We start from the raw sequence: 17008 nt of genomic DNA on the forward strand, positions 1-17008 counted from the left end.
TACATGAATTGGGGGTATTAATAAGGGATATGGTGGGGGAAAACAACTTTTAAGCAGGGGTTGTAGGTCAATGTTCCTTTGGCTTTTACCCATGCTTCTCCTGATCAGAAAAGAAAAGGTCGTACAATTGTAAAGGTGATACAGTCCTTAAGGTGTCCAAACTAAAAGGTGAAATGTTCAAAAAAAGACAAAAGTCTTGCAAAGTTCTTGGTGCATGCTCTCACTGACCCAAATCACAGTCCAATATTTCACCCTTGTCAAGGTCATCGGGCTACAGGTTTACAGGTGCCCAAACCTCATTTAGTGTAGTCTGTGGAAAGACTGGTCCATGGCAAGAAAGTATGCAGGTTAAGTCAACTCTAAAAAATCTTCTCCACTTTCAAATGCCAATGTCGACTTTAAAGATATCCACTTCTCTCAGGGTTTTGGTGGCAGGCCAGAGTGGCTTTGATCCCCTAGACCACCTCCCTTCTCTAGTGTCTTGGTTCCCAGGACACTTCCCTCCTGGCTACTCCTGAAGTGTCTTTCCTGTCCCGCAGTGAGATGGTACGGTCTCATTTCTTCACTCATCTCTGAAGTCTTCCCTTGACAGTCCTGGTCTACTGGGATCTTCCTGCTTTTAATATCCATGGGGCACTGGTTTTCCTGCAGCCTTCTCATGTTGAGTACATTTATTTCCCCTCTCCTTCTCAGGTGGTAATTCGTCTTCCCACCCCCATACTCCGAGCCTCTTTTACACCTGATGACTCCTCTCCTCCAACCTCCTCAATATCGCTCACTCTAGATGGCTGGATGGTACCAACCCCTCATTCAAAATCCTCCATACTCTCCCTCCAACTTCCAACAGTCTCCTACAGATGGCATCACCTCCTCAGTACTCTCCCTTCAACCTCCATCTATATCTGCAGATGGTCTCATCTCTGCCTCATCCACCCTCCTCAATACTTTCCCTCCAACCTCCAGCACTCGCCTCCAGATTTTATCATCTAAGCCTTCTTCAATCTCAATGCTCTACCTCTCACTCTTTTCTCCAGATGTTATCATTTACTCCTACTCCAATCTTCAAAGTACTCTCCCTCCAGCTCTCTCCTCTGATGTTCCAATCTCTCCCCACTCAAAAGACCTCTAGCTCAAGACCCTTCTCCAAACATCTTCCTCCAGCTCCTTCGAAAACAGCCCACTCTACCAGAATAACTGATTGTTTTTTTTAGTGTAGCCTCTCCTCCCTTTAAATGGTTTTCAGGGACATGCATTGTGCCTTTGTAGTACGTGCTGTGCTATCCTGAGATTGAATCATGTGTTGGGGGTCATGCGGGTTGAAAGGTGGTTGGCCTGAGAGTACATTAAGGCCTGTCCATCATTGTGGATTGATTTTCAAACTGCCTTTGACATGTGAGAGACCATCCCTACCCCCTGGAATCCTGCTCCCAGTTCCTGCTTCAATCTGAGTGCCTCTGCTGTCCCAGCATTTAGATGTACAGACGTGAAACCCTCGGATAGACATGTGAAACTGCTTTTTAAAAAAATTGTAATTCTTTCATTGAAGGGGATTTGCAACCTTGTAACCCATGTGATACCAGCAGGAATGAGAGAATGTCATTTGTTTTCTTTCTCTTGTTTTCAACTTGAGTCAGTTTAAGTTGTTTGTGTGCAACTTTGTATCTCTGGGGCTTCTGTGGTCTGCATAACATCTGTCCCTTGACATTGATGCCGAGAAAATAAATATATTTCGAGGCTCACCACTGACTTTGAAAATGTATTTCCTATGCTCGGTGTTTGGGTCTAGCTAGGGAGCTACAATGGGCGCTCTAAGAGTGTCAAAAGTATGGCGAGGGTTACCCTTTAGAGTTCTAGAGTCCTTCCTATGTCCTATGTCCTTAGTGGTCCTGAGCATGTGAGCCAGCATTCCAGTAAATTGTACAGTTCCAAATCTTATAAGGGTGACAATGTACTCTAAGTATCCTGTAACAAAGTCTGGGGAATCCGGGGAAATAAGAATGGTTATGTGTGAAACTGTTATTCTGAGAGTGTTTTTTCAACTGACCTATTGAAACGTGCATTAAGCTTGGTTTAAGTAAAATAAATGAACTAAGATGTTCACTTCAAGATCTGCCGCAAGCTTTCTGGGCAACTTTTCCCTCATGCCAAAGAGGGACAAGGGTCTCGATGCGTTGTGAACTTTGAATGCAGAAAGGGTGTACCAAAATCACAAACAAACGAGGGCAGGTGCTTTGCTCCCAAAGTACTTCATGGCAAACTTTGATTTGAAAAGATGATTACTTTATGCCCCTTTTGGGATTTCTCCTGTATGTTTTATTTTGAGGAGACAGGAAATGGCAGGTAGAAGAGATTAAATGGCAGGCTGCTGTTAAGTGTTTATTAGGTAGGTAGTCCTTATAAGGTATCTCCGGCCCAGGGTGTCCAACCACATAATCGGAGATGAGATTGAAGGCTTGCAAAATGAGACCGTTCTATTGGCCCTTTGAATTATGAGGGAAGTCTTCAGCTCTTTCTGTCACTTTAGACAGTCCTTTGGCTGTTTCATCCCACCACTCAGGTTGTAACATGCTCTGGCTCCCTTTGTGTCCAAGGTCTTTCCACCAAAGAAGTTCTGTCTGAATGGAGCAAGGCACATTTTATCACCAGAGGCTGATATCAATAACCACAGTCGTTTCAAATGCCAGACCAACTAACACAAGTATTCTGTACTGTGCAATTGCTAAGCTCTTTCAGTCTCAATCAGAATATTAGGTTCTTGTACATATCCAGCACAAGAACCTAATATTCCACGACCACTCTGTTGAAGATCAAACATGGCTTCATTCCTGCTTAATGCATTTCTCAATGAATGGTCCCCATTTCAGGGCTGTGCCTTTCTTCCCTTCTTCGTGGTAACCAGGGCGTGGGTGGTCATTCTCTGAGTTAGAGGCCCTGAAGGACGATTGTAATTTCCAATTTTGGTCGATCAAAGCAAATATTTTCTCCTTTCTGGACCAATCCATATTTTTTTTTCTTCCGATGGTCACTTTGGATCCCCAGACCCAATGAATACTCCTCATGAGCTGGAAACTCATAGTAATTAATGCGTTCTGCCTCGAAGATTGAAGGGGCTCCTGGGATCTCCCAGGATGTTTCACACTCAGAGGCTCTGACACTGATCAAAGACCCTGGGGCAATAGGGGCTCATTGAAAGTCTTTCTGTTCTATGTGCTAGTGCATGCATACACGTGTGGATACACCATCAGCATTTCCAATGGAGGTCCTCAGCTATCTTGGAACGTTACTGGAATAGAGGACCATTACTTCACACCACTCAGTGGATATAGTGTGTTCTAATAAACCATTGCTTAAGTCCTCTGAACCCGAGTATTCCCCTCACAGGCGTGTACATGCAGTTCTCAGTTTGATTAACTCGCCTCTTGACTAGACAATGAACACTTATCCCTGTGACAATTCAGCAAAGCTCACAAGGCTACTTTGCCTTTTCTCAGACGATACAGTGCCCAACATCAGTCCCGGAATATAGGGGACAGGGTGGGCAAACACAGTAACTTTGCACCATGCAAGTGTCATTTTGCACAGAATTAGAACTACGGCAACACATTGCCCTAGTGCAAATAAAATATGGTTTCAATGCGTCAGTATAAAAATGCATTAAAAGAGTAACGTTTGCCCTAGTGATAATACTGTGCAGAATTATGCTTGCAAAGTTTTGTGATCTCGCCCCATAAGAATCACACTTCTAAGTCAACAAAAGACCAAAAGCAAGGTTGCCTTTTATTTCTTCTGACGATGCTCATAATAACTTAATATTGAATGTGAAGTACAATGTTCAAATGTTTATCAGAAGAATAAAATATCAATGAGAATTCCACCAGCCTATCAATTACTAATTTATATTGCAAACCATCATTTCCTGCACTCTTCCTGCACTCATTCTAGATGGGCAGAATAAGTCACAGATGTGTCCTTTCCAGAGTTAGCACACATGCTGTTGGGGGCCTCGGTCTGATACAAACTTTCTATGCAGGCAGTGGTTTGGAGGCCATCCTACAACAAGGTTATGCGACTTTTGCTCCCATATTTTTGGGAAAATGACTCCCAGGATCCTCCACCATTCGTTGTGCTGGCTAGCGCTTATTGGAGCTGTAGTCCAAAACATCTGGAGAGGCAAAGGTTGCATAATGCTGTCCTGGGACTGCTGATTGGTCATGAGCATTAACTTTTCGAAATGTCTGTCAAGCCAATACTCCAAGAGGTATATAAAGACGATAACTAGCATGGCATAAGCCTCTGTGTTTGCAATACAATTACTGATCACCCTTGCTACCATAAGACAAGGATTTGATTGTAGTAAATGGAGGTGAGTATTATCCCTCTGGTACCTGCCTAATTTATTGATATCTATCATTCTTGGAAAGAGGTAAGGGTGCAGGGTTGCAGGTTGTTTTGCCTTGTAAGGCTTACTCTCCACTTCCCCTGACGATGCGACATACCACTAAAATCTCCTAGCACCTTACACTGCACACAAAAACTCCCCGCAGATGGCCACCATAGGTCTAGCCATTAGTACGGCAGCACTAATCTGAACCACGACTACGCTCACCACTTTAACACCGTTAAACTCTTCCACATCGGCAGTTATCTAGACTCAAAGCACTGTAGTCCAGCATCTATTGGCTTCTCTCTATTTATTGTATACTTCCAAGTTTCTCTGCCAAAACCACACAAAGCAGATTGGTACACAGGAACCGGGTACTTCTGACTTGCACCATCAACACTACAAGTTTCGCATCTGCCTCTCCCACTGTCACACAAACCCTCCTTTTTTCTTACAGAGCCATGCACAGTGAGGTCACCAACAGTGACGCAATGGCTCCATATAAGACCTCTTACATTATATTACATTCTACTCTAGATGTAAGGTTTACACGTGGATTCAGCCGGCATGGCGTGCTGGTCAGTTTCTTTGCTGTTGGGTGATTATGAAGGCGTTATTCATCTGGATCTTGCTTCAATTTTCAAGTCTTAGAGGCTGTTACAAAGGTTGACTGGCTGCATAGGGATCATGAGCACTAGAGATTTTTTAGAAAAAATTGTTTAAATTAATTGTCTTCATATGCGTTCTATTTCCTTCTTTACTATTAATGTTGCGTTTACACAATGTGAAAGTCATTAATAAGCCTGTCTGAGAGAGTCACAACATAATCACTTTTGGAAGTATAGGTTTTGGGTGGTCGAGGGAACACCTCCATGCAACTGTGGATTACGGCAGCCGATAGGTGTGATCTCAGCCAATGCCTGGGCACATGTAGCATCATACTCCTATAAATTAGGTCAGATGGAGCAGTGGCATACAGGCAGGAGATGTATGCTGGGACTTGTGGTTCCTCTCAGGAGCAGCCTCACAGATAACAACTTTAAGCATCCTAAAGACAGTAGGTGGTCTTCAGATCGCCCACCTTTCCACATGATGTTAACTCCTGACACTTGTATTCCTCTGTGGTCATTTAATGAGTGCTGGAGATTGCCCTATAGACCATCCAATAGGAGCAAAAAGAATGCCTCTCACCGCACATCATCACGTGCTTCTTGCTTTTAACCCTCAATATACCTTTTCCACCATGTTACGTTTCAATGGGTTGGTGATGCACAGGTGGTATAAATCCTGGTCACTTAAGGACGGGTATGCTCCTCCTGTTTGCATAGACTTGCATAATAGCCTGGCACTTAGCCAGAGTTGTATTAAGAGGAGCCTATCTCACGAGAGCAGAGGCAGCTTCATCACAAGTTTGCTGAATCTGATTATGCATGAATATGTCATCCCCGGACGATTACCCGTCTCTGTGCCTCATCTGCTCTGGCATTCCATGCGTCCTCTTCACCCACTCTCATATTGATATTTGTATCTTTGCAGATGACAAGAGCTTTCCACACCAGGCTGGAGAAGGCAGTTTTAGACTTCCAATGATATCATCTAGTACAGTAGCTCATGATAGCACACAGCCTTAGTTTAGCTAGTTTAGGTTTCACCAAACCAGGATCTTTTGGGGTGCCACACAGATCTGCTGAAAGTTATTATTTCACCCCAAATGGTCTCTTTGGTGTCCTACTCTCGGCCGCTGGCAGCAACTTGCTGGACTCAAGCTCTATGCTCTCCGTGCTATCCTGAGGAGCAGCACTTGTTTAAGCTGTGGTGCACGTTTTCCTAGGTGTTTTACAAATTGCTATTAATATTCTGGAATAGAGTCCCATGGCTCGTATCCAGTACACCATTCCTATCGGTTTTGAAAGAATGCTGCAAGCCTTGAAGGCTCCTTTCATCATTGGTCCAGGTTCCAATAATACTATGAAGTTAAAGCCACTACAGCCGGCCCGTTCAGGTGTAGATGTTCCTAGCAGCAGCTTTCTTCCAGAATCAGGGTCTAGACCCGAGGGAGGAATTGTTGTGCAGCCTCCAAGAGCTTGTGTCTCCAGAATACTGAATCGATCCTTCTGTTCCGCTTAGCCTGATGGGTAGAGTAAAACCCTAGAAGGGGGTCATACTTCCAACACACCTGCCTAGTTCCCACGGCCAAATCTAGCCACACTACCAGGTTTGCAATAAAAGGTCCGTATCCCAAAAATGTGTATTGTACTGGGTCATTTCCACTTCTTCTGGGATTACTGCCAAACATAGTTGTTCTGTAATCGCTTAACAATTTCCCGCCTTCTGGTCACATTCTTTATATTTTACCATTTTTAAAAACATTGTTTTACAGTACAAGCAACCTAAAGCTTCAGAATGAGTAGACTACCCATGGCTGTGGCATACAACGAAGCAGTGGCCAGCAGATGTATTTATTTAAATGTATATAGTGCACAAACAGTCCTTGGGCATCGAGGCAGAGATACACATCTAAATATCTTTATGCAGCCCACTGCACCTGCTTACAATGCACCGCCTTCTTCTGCAGGAATGCAAAGCAAATTCCTATTGCAACAGGAAGGGGCGCAAACGGGGACACACTTCTGATGACAACTAAAGGAAAGTCAGCGAAGGCGCTAGCAGATTAATGGCCCACGCATCTGCAAATCAGGTCTTGCGTGCTCAGAGTCTGCATGATGCAAATCACCAAAAGATGCAGCCATAATACAATGAAGGATAAAAGCCCAAAGCAACACTATCTGAAAGAAACTGATGAGAGAAAACACTGCAATAACAAAGCGTGCATGTATAGAGACGCTGTGTGGGGCGTGCAGACATGGCTAGAAAGCAGCAAAGTGCACTACAAAAACATCTCTGCTGTTTTCACCAGTGCAAAAGTCTTGCACTGTTTCAGATTTCATCAGGATTTTCTGGGATTCCTTATTCCATTATAGAAAGTATTTGTAGCCTAGCCTTTAAACAAGCAAGTCTCCTAAAGGGGTGATGCACAACGCAACCTTTCAGATTTGGCACTAAAAGATACATTTCGATACAGTTTGAATTGCGTGATTACACAATTACACTTTCTTTGTGGGAAATTCTAACAATTTTCAGAAATTTGACCTGAAAATATAAAGCATCTTGTGAATTTTGTTATTTGACCTTGCTCTGCTCCTCGGCTGACAGCCTTCAGTTCGCCCCGTGCTACCCATTAGCTAAACTTTAAGCTTTCTTTGGAGTTCCGGCGAACTACATTTCCCAGTGCCCGTGCCGTTCTTCAAAACGTTGGTGGAGCGTTAGCTTCGGCGTGTTTGAAGAGGCCGGTTTTCACCGGTTAGTGTCTGCTTTGCGGAACGGGAGCCAAAGAACGCTGCGTTCTGCAGGTATTTCTGTCGTACATCGTACAGAGCTTTCTGCGCATGGCCCTCCAACCATGTGCAGCGACTAGATGCGAGGCTAGTCCATGTCATCAGCTGACCCCAAGGCATGCCACTATGTCCAATGAAGTGCCTGAAGGCAGCCAGATAAAACCCTTGAATGACATAATCAATCTCCCTAATACCAACTATGCAACAAGTGGTACCATTAAAGCGGACTCGGCCACCTCGAATGAGTTTGGATAGTCAGACATGCTACAGAGGTGGCAGATGATATTTTGGGTTATAAAATTCACATCTGTGTTGTCACTGAGACATGGCTTCATGCAGCAGCGGGGCCCTCACTCTTCACTCTCCTTGGCCATGCCTATTGGCCATAAAATCCTCCATACAGATCATGTATCAGGGCGGGGGAGGTAGCCTTGATTTATGAGGCCTCACTCCAATTCCATCAAACTGAGGGCATCACTTGGGTGAATTGTGAAATTTGATCAGCCAAACTATCGGTGAACCCCAATACTAATGTCAACTGCCTCCTAGTATATCGACCTCCAGATAAAATGCCTGATTTTCTCCCACATCTAAGTGATGTGAATCTTCCCTTGCTTAAACCCTCCTCCATAGTGATCATTTTGGGTGATATGAAACTTGGACTTACAGACCCAATGGACAGCATGGCCAGCATCATCAACTCCACTCTGGCTGAACTGGTGTTCTCCCTACGTGTCAAAACAGCGTCTTATAACAAGGGAAGAACTCTAGATTGGGTTGTCACGCATAGAGTGGATTTAACTGATTTTAAGGTCTCCCCCTGTCCTTAGTCAGACCACTCCTCTTTTGTTCACTTTAACCTCCTTTGCGTCCTTCAACACACTCAAATCACAGGAATAAAAAGCTGGACAAAAGACAGAAATCTGCGCAAATTAACTGCCCCTGCCCTAGCACCGCATTTTGCATCCACTGTGGAGAACCTGCCAAACCTGAATTCTGTTGACGAGCTAGCAGAAGCCAACCATCAAATGATGACCAGCGTGGTAAACTGTCTCGTTCCAGAGAAAATGCTTCAGGGAACGGAAGTGCTGGAGAAAGTTTGGTACTCTGCTGAGATTTAAAAATGTAAAACCGTCAGGAATAGGGCATTCCAACTATGGAGAAATAACCAATCTACTGAAAATAAAACCAAGTGCTCCATCCCGCTAAATCCCACAAAATTGCCATCTGTGAGGAAAAAAAACTCTCTTATGACAACAGAATTGAAAATGCGTCTTCCAATACAAGAGGGCTCTTAAAATTTCTTAAAGAACTCGAAAATTCCTGTCCCACTCTGATAATAGGCATTAAAGACACAAAATGGTGTGTTGCCATACAGGAGGTGATGATGAAAAAGATTGAGATAATTAAAGAGAACGTGATCACTAGACGCATCTCCATGGATACAGCTGGGACTCTTAAAGGAAGCAGCATGCCATCCCCTGTAAAACCTGCTTTCACCTTTAAGGCAGTGACGGAATTAGAAATCTAAAAAGTCTTGTCCAATCGTAAACTGACCTTCTGTAATGGGGACATCTGCCCTGCACAGTTGATACCACTTATCACAAAATGTGTGAACTGCTCATTTTGGCATAACATCGTTCCAGCCGCAATCAAGCACGCATGGATTTCTCCATTACTAAAGAAACCCTCCCTGGATCCGGCCTGACCTGAGAACTATCACCCTATATCTAACAAGCCTTTTTTGTTAAAAATTGTAGATAAGGTGGCGTATGTTGAAATCCAGGATTTCCTGGACAGATACAACACACTGGGGCACAAGCAATCAGTCTTCAGGAGAGCTCACAGCACTGAGCCTACCCTGTTACATCTCAAGGCAAACATTTTGCACTTGTTCAACAAAGGGAGCATGGTATTTCTGATGCTCCTTGATCTATCCTATGCATTTGACCTGCTGGACCATTCAATAATCGTCCCCAGATTGCGTAAATAGGTTCCTTCTCGCCAGAGGCTGCAGAGTGCATGAACACTTTTCTCTCCGACCGTAAAGCCAAAGTTTTCTGTAATGATGCCATGGCAGACAAATGCCTGGTTTCGTGTGCAGTACCACAGGAATCATTTGTTTCACCTATACTGTTTAACTTCTTCACAATCCCACTTTTTGAGATGTTGGATGTGGAGGGGGTTGTTTTCTGCGAACTATGCTGATGACACGCAGCGTCTCATCCCACTTTCGGGTGATCACGGAACATACTCCATCATTGTTAACATCATCTATAATCTGATTGAGTCTTGGATGGTGGAAAATGGTCTTGCACTCAACAACTTAAAGACAGAGCTTATGATTACGGCAACCGCATCCCAGCTTCGGAAGCTTGACAATGAATCCCAGTTGTTTCAGATCGCAGGCTGTGCCATTGACACATTACCCATTGGTGTTATACTGGATCAGGAACTGAATATGAAGTTGCATATTAACATCTGGCCTCCAGCTCAGCATACTACCTGAAACTCCTCGTGCAACTTAGGCCCTTTCTTAATACATCTAACTGTGCCACCATAACCAGGGCGATTATTACGGTGCATCTGGATTATTGTGCAAATCTCCTCCATGGAATTGGCAAATGCAAAATGGTTCCCGTGCAGGTGATTCAGAATAACGTGGTACGCTTTGTTGATGGCCTGCATAGATCCGATCATGTTTCATCTGCAAGGAGGGCGCTGTATTGGTTGCCGGTTGATGCTAGAGTTACCTTTCGAACACTCTGTATCACTCACAAGTGTGTTTATGGCAAGTTTCCATGCAACCGACTAGTAGACTGTCCTGGCTGCCAGATCGTAGAGTTCTCCGATCCAATAATCCTCACCTATTGCAAATCCCTAAATCTAGACTTTCTATAGTTAAGCAAGGGCCCTTCCCCACTCTGCTCCCAGATGTTGGAATTCCCTGCCCCCAGATTTAAGCGCTTGTTCCAGTTTTGCGACATTGAAACAGGAACTTAAAACTGTCACTAACTTGATACAATGATACCTGTGCATTTGGATTGAGCCTCTTTTCCCATCATCTTTTGTGTATGATCACTTTGTCTGCTTTTGTCTTGTCTCAGCGCTATCATGTCTACGGGCCTCGTCTAGGCGCTTTACAAATAAATTAAATTAAAATAAATGAATACATGTAATATCCACCTCAGTTGCCGCTCGTGGGAATTTGGATATGGAAAGCAATTTGACTCCAAGTAGATGGGGCACATTTATAATTCTGAGTTTACGATTCACTGCAGGGGTTTTGTATTTTGTACCATTTTATTATGAAAAGCCGCATGTCAATGAATGCATTTCTTGTGTTTGTTGCTTTATCGACACAATACTAGATTTGCACCACCCAGCACAGTTTATGTGGTCCAACCACAAGTGGGTCCCTCTGAGTGCCAGTACTTTAGCTTCCATTTATGGTGCTCAACAGTCTTTACCTTACAAATTACGTTCCATTTTATTCCGTCTCATCCAGCGCTTTTCACCTGGACATGCCACTTTCTGGATACCTTGTGCAGAATTACGCTTACCTAGAATTGTGTACTGCTGTTGAGCAGTAGTGTCAAAGGTAATGCTCTGCACCCTGTGTTCACTCATTGTGGGCCACTCCACAGCCAAGGCAGCAATACTGCGACTCACAATTAATCCTTCAAATGGACAATTGTCCGCAAGAACCGTCGTCAGGAGACAACTTCCGAGCGACAAAAGCGTGCTCATCAGCACATCGCCTGTGTGAGAAGCATGTGTCGTCAAGCACCTGAGGGTTCTGATAGTTCTCAGCCAACTGAGTGAAGTCTGCACCAGGTCCTGGCTTATTGGCACACTGAACTTGATGGGGTCACCCAAACATGGCAGGGGCTCCTTTCCACCAGCTCATTGATTTTAAGTGACTCTGCCCTGTTTCCACCAAACAGACGTCCCCCAGTTTTTCGGCCCACTGAACATTTCCATCAGTGAGCACTGCCTTCAACTCTATGTGACCAATAAGCGACAAAGCCGAGGTCCAAGCCCATCTAAATATACATTAAGGCTCTCCTGTCCCTGTGCCACTACTTCCCCAGCCACCCATATTAAGGCGCCCCTAGATTTAAACCCAGAGCTTGCCACAGCCTGGCTACCAGCTGCCCCCTCCACATCCAGTGTACCCTCTCTTTTATCCTACCAGCCTCTCCCATCTACCTTTAGGGGATCAGCACTTGCATCAGATCCAATAGCTCTCCCACCACCACTGTTCCACCTCTGCCCCCAGTCGTCCATAAAATTCACCTACTGAAATACAATGTTTACCTTCCTTCTCCTTACACTAACCTCTGATTATGGTCACAGCTCCCCTCCCTTCACAAAGCCCCAACACCTGCATCCTTTTCCACCCACCATCACACGTTAAACCCTCAGAATCCATCCTCCGAAATCTATCTATCCGACTCTGTCTCACCATATTTCAATGTATGATGTATGACCTGCTGAGTCGCCAAACCCCACCTCCTCTGTCGCTGCAATGCCAGATTTCTCTGCAATAAGAATACAAATATCTCCAGCCATTTCGACCCCTACTATTCCCTCTGCACTTCACCCCCTTGAGACCTGGCTTCAGACCCTTCAGTCTGCAACACATGGCACCCTCCCTACTATACACAGCAGCATCAGGGTAAGGGTCAATAAAAAAAACCTTCACCATCGTGGTCCTCCCGTAGCGGGTACTCCTACTGCACCCTTGGCATCCACAAGCATTCTTGATGAATGTGACATGTGGCTCGTCACAACCCCTCCAGCATCGACCAAATGTTGGTTGGGACATCAAAACCATGAAGCATCCTCTAGTGTGCCAGAACTCTGCCATGCTTTTATATGATACCCTGTTAGAACTGATATAATATTGTTTCGTCCTCATTGTACATGTTGGCCTATGCCCAGTCGCTTTGCGAGGAAATCCGTATTACAAGGTCGCGACCTCAAGTGAATCAAGCCTCCATTTTAGGTTAGAGCCGCAATTTTAGCTTATTGTACAAAGTCACCCTGTAGTCTAAAATGGCTGTCTCATGTGCTCTTGTTCTTGCCTTAACCTCTTCAATCTCTGTAGGAGGGTTAATGTCCAACCTGCCTTCAGGTTACATGTTAGGTTCATGTAGACCTTGTCCTTCGTTGACCTCGGTATCAGGGAATAACTTGAATCAGCAATGTTAACCTACAAGTATACAAGAACAATAATGCTATCCAAATACGGCATGCGAAACATTTGTCTGATCTGTATTAAAGCAATGTGTAAAGAGTGTAACGTTAAATTAGAGAATAATAATGTTTGTTAGTAAATGTATTTAAAAGTAAACCGCATGCACGAGATATGTAAATTAGGAAACGAACCTGGCGCGACCCTAGCCCAGTGTATAATTAACTAGTAAGAGGCTGGACATCATTATAACAAACTGTATAAATATGCTGATGTCCAGCTAGCAAATTCTGCTCACTGCTCAAATTGAACCCTGCTGGTGGTCTCTGTGATGTATTGACAGCCAAATAGCTATTTGTGTACTTTGTTCGACACTGTTCAGTTTGGTAATAAAGATTCTGGGAATCTTTACAAGCCAGGGTTGGTGTATTGTCCTTTGCATGGTGTAAAAGCCTTAATATTGTATTTTTCTGATTCCACAACCCAACACTTACTTGCTGCCCACCCACCACTATGGCAATACCAATCACCACATCACATTTACCTGCAATCGATTGAACCCATCCACTTTGATCATGCTCTCATTCCCATGACTGCCTCCTCGCCCTATACAAAATACTCAAGGGCTGATTGCAAACACATGTACTCATTACCTCTCAACCAACAACAGCAGCAGTCTGTAGCGGAGCAGTTGCATACCTCTGCAGGAATCCCCCACCCCCTACCTCCCATTTGTTGGAAGCCTGAGATCGGGCAATGTTTGACACCAGCAGTTGTGCCAATACTGCAACGTGTGTTCAAAAGAAGATACCCATTGAGACAACCATATCGAAAGGATGACAATTTGAGGGAGGAACTCCCTGAAGGAATATGGAAAAGAGCAAACAATAGAAGTCTGTGACATCATGAAAATGTATGAACGGCATCTCAGGATACTGGCCGAAAAGGATGTATGGATCCTACAGAAATGTGTGATGAAGTAAGGAATCAAGTGAACTTTTAAATACGAAAAAGAAGATTACACATGCACAGAGTGCTGCAGAGTAATAACCGTTCAATAATTGTACAGACGGTGAAACGCAAGTAGATTAAGTCATCATAGAAGCTGGCTATATGTATTGACTAGAATGCAGGCAAAGCCTTTGTATAGAAGCTGGACATCGGTATCATGAATTTTAGTAAGCCAGGACTCATGAAGAGGGAAAAGAAAAACTATGTTGCAGCAAGAATACGTTGAATGATGGAGCTGCATGGCGAGGCTGTCCGGCCTGAAGTCAAGATTGAAGCATCCAAAGTCAGCTATCTATTCTGGAAAGAAGCGAACGTACAAATGATGAATCATCCCTTGTTAAGGTGCAAACAAAGAACGCCAAGAGTGCCAGTTTTAATTCATTTAAGACATTTAAAATCTGCAAAATGGACCATTGTGTGGTCTCCTGTCACGTGAGCCAAGAATGAAAATGGAGTTTGAACTTGGAGTCCTAGAACACGATAGTGAGTGCCTGCACTCCCGTGTATTCTCAGAGACAAGGATACTTTGCAAGGCCAAGTTCAAAGACAATCTTCAGCGCAAAAGGCATGGGCGATGAGAGATGTTGGGCTAATTGGGTGGGGAGGTAGAGTCAGGCCCACCTCCTTGCACCTCAGTCTGGGCTTACGTGCTGCTAAGTGAGCCGAATGTTCCAGACATGGTACAAGCGTGCCAACCAATTGTAGTGGTCCATATAACGAAGGATCGTATAGTTTGAGAAACCAATAAGAAACAGTGTACCTAATGATTTTGAAGATGACATGTTTTAGAAGTAGGCATATGTGGTCCACCTGCAGTGGGCAGTCAATTACAATCCTAGTTCCTGGAGATGATATAATCACATGTTCCCCTTAAGCATATCCCGATCCTCAGTAGGTTTTTCATTATTTGCCATGTAGTATGACATCACCTCTGATGTATTTTTCAGATATAACTTTGTTTTGTGAAAAGATCACTGAGAGAAGTTGAGCGTACGTGCGTTGATGTTCGTTGTAACTCCCTGGTTTAGATAATTGTTAATAAAACAGTACTTTACCATCTTCCTGAGTTGGTTCGGTTATTTGGACTTGGAATTATTCTGTGTTATCCCATCCATTACATGCACATTCCTTAAGGGCCCTAAGCTCAAATCCTTTACAAACAGGTGTATGTATTCTTGATTTATATCAAACTTAATGCTGGACTTCTCCAGCTTCTAAGAACTGGTCCGAGGAACAAACCCATGCTGCAAGGTAACAACGGTGGGTGCCTAGCCTCCACGCTATTCCCCCAGCTGTCATTGAAGTAACCACACAGAGCAAGTTCAAGCTGCAATTGCAGTTTCCAACCCACATCGCACCAAAACTATGTTCCTCCATATCCACCCTCTTTGCCTATTCAACTGACCATGTCTTAAGCATGGTCGCAAAACATTCTATCTACCGTGGTGTGGGCCCCTAAAGGCAACAAAAGGGGGGTGGCCCACAAAGTAACATGGGAGGACCTAATTATACGTATGCAGTATTATTCTGAGCTTCGTGATCTCTGTGTCCACCATCCTTGCAGAACGTTTGGAACGTTTGTCTGTGAACATCCTGTGCAACTAATGCACTGAATAAGTGAATCTATATGAAAGTGTAATTGCAAGTGTGTGGGCTGGGAAGATAGCTCAGGGGGATCCGTGTTTGTCTTGCAAGCAACACCACATAACAACACAGGTTCAAATTCCCGTCCTGCCCTTAGTGGCTGGTCTCTGCGCAAGATTAATTCATTGAAAGTAAGGAGCCATGAGCATGGTTCAACTCGGCAAGCTAAACTACCCCCAGGTGGAACAGAATAGGGCTGTATTTCTACTTTGAGCATACTCCAGAAAAGTGATCTGAGGCACAGAGAGATAAGATGATTTGCCCAAAATCATAGGAGTTTGGTGATATGGGACATCCGGGATTGGGGCCTATGTCACCTCCCGTCCTACACTGCAAGTTTCTGAAACACAAATACATTGCAAGAGAATACATTCTTGAAACCAGTCCACCCACCAATCTATTAATTGTACACTGAAAATTGGAAATATTATTTTCCCTGTGCAACTTGGAGATGAGAATCAAATATATTTGATCCATTACCCCATCAAGATCCTGGACAGTTTATATATATATTATCTTTTCTGTGAACAACCTTAGCTCACAGCTGGCATAAGTGAACCAGGAGTCACTTCAGACTCTGGTCTGTGCCCTACTAAAAATGGGCCTTATTATTACAAATGGAGCAACACTGTAGTCTATTGAAACATGCATGCGCGAGGATCTTTGCATATTGAACACTTGACAGAATCGTAGCTAGGTAATCTCACTTTTAGCAACTACTGAAGATAAGGGGCAGTAAAGTAATTTTCCCATAATCACATCATTGGAAAAGTTAAGAACATGATTTGGTTTTACATCAACATGCAATGCTTTCTCCACAGTTGTATTCTAAGAGATAAATTAGCTCTCTGTTAAAAAGAAGATGGTTGACAATCCACCAAGCCACATAGGAGCATGGTGATGCAGAACAAAAGTGGTGGTAACAGAATTACCGCCAATATTCCCGCTCTGCCATACTACGAGTTTGGCCCTGGAGAGGGGGATTTACCTCTAGCATAGTGCTGGAGGTAAATCCTCCCACTTTCCACTGAAAAAGTGGCAATCTCGGCACAGTAATTCTGCCAGCGGAAATTCTGCCAAAATCCCCCATGGAGTCATATGGATGCGAAATTAATGGGGACTAACACTGACATCACCACTTGTAATCGCCAGTAAATCTGCCGGACCAACTGGCAGTAACAGTTGTTTGATTGGGCTGTATTCCGGAGGATTTACCACCGGAATACTGCGCAACTCGTACTGAGGCCCTATATAATTTACCCGGATAAAGTATAATTTAAAAATTAGGAACATGTTAGCCAAAATGCATATGACTCCCATTTGAAAGGGGAATTAAGCACACCAGAGAATGCATATCTGCAAACATCTATTCGGCAA

General features: G+C 44.0%; 1 protein-coding gene across 6 annotated transcripts in view; it reads right to left on the reverse strand.

The window, feature by feature from the left end:
- NTRK2 (neurotrophic receptor tyrosine kinase 2) overlaps nt 1-17008 on the reverse strand; it is a 663657-nt gene that overhangs the window by 579141 nt on the left and 67508 nt on the right. The window lies entirely within an intron of this gene.

Source organism: Ambystoma mexicanum, chromosome 6p (assembly GCF_040938575.1).
Source record: "Ambystoma mexicanum isolate Mex_15411 chromosome 6p, UKY_AmexF1_1, whole genome shotgun sequence".
Taxonomy (NCBI): Eukaryota; Metazoa; Chordata; class Amphibia; order Caudata; family Ambystomatidae; genus Ambystoma; species Ambystoma mexicanum.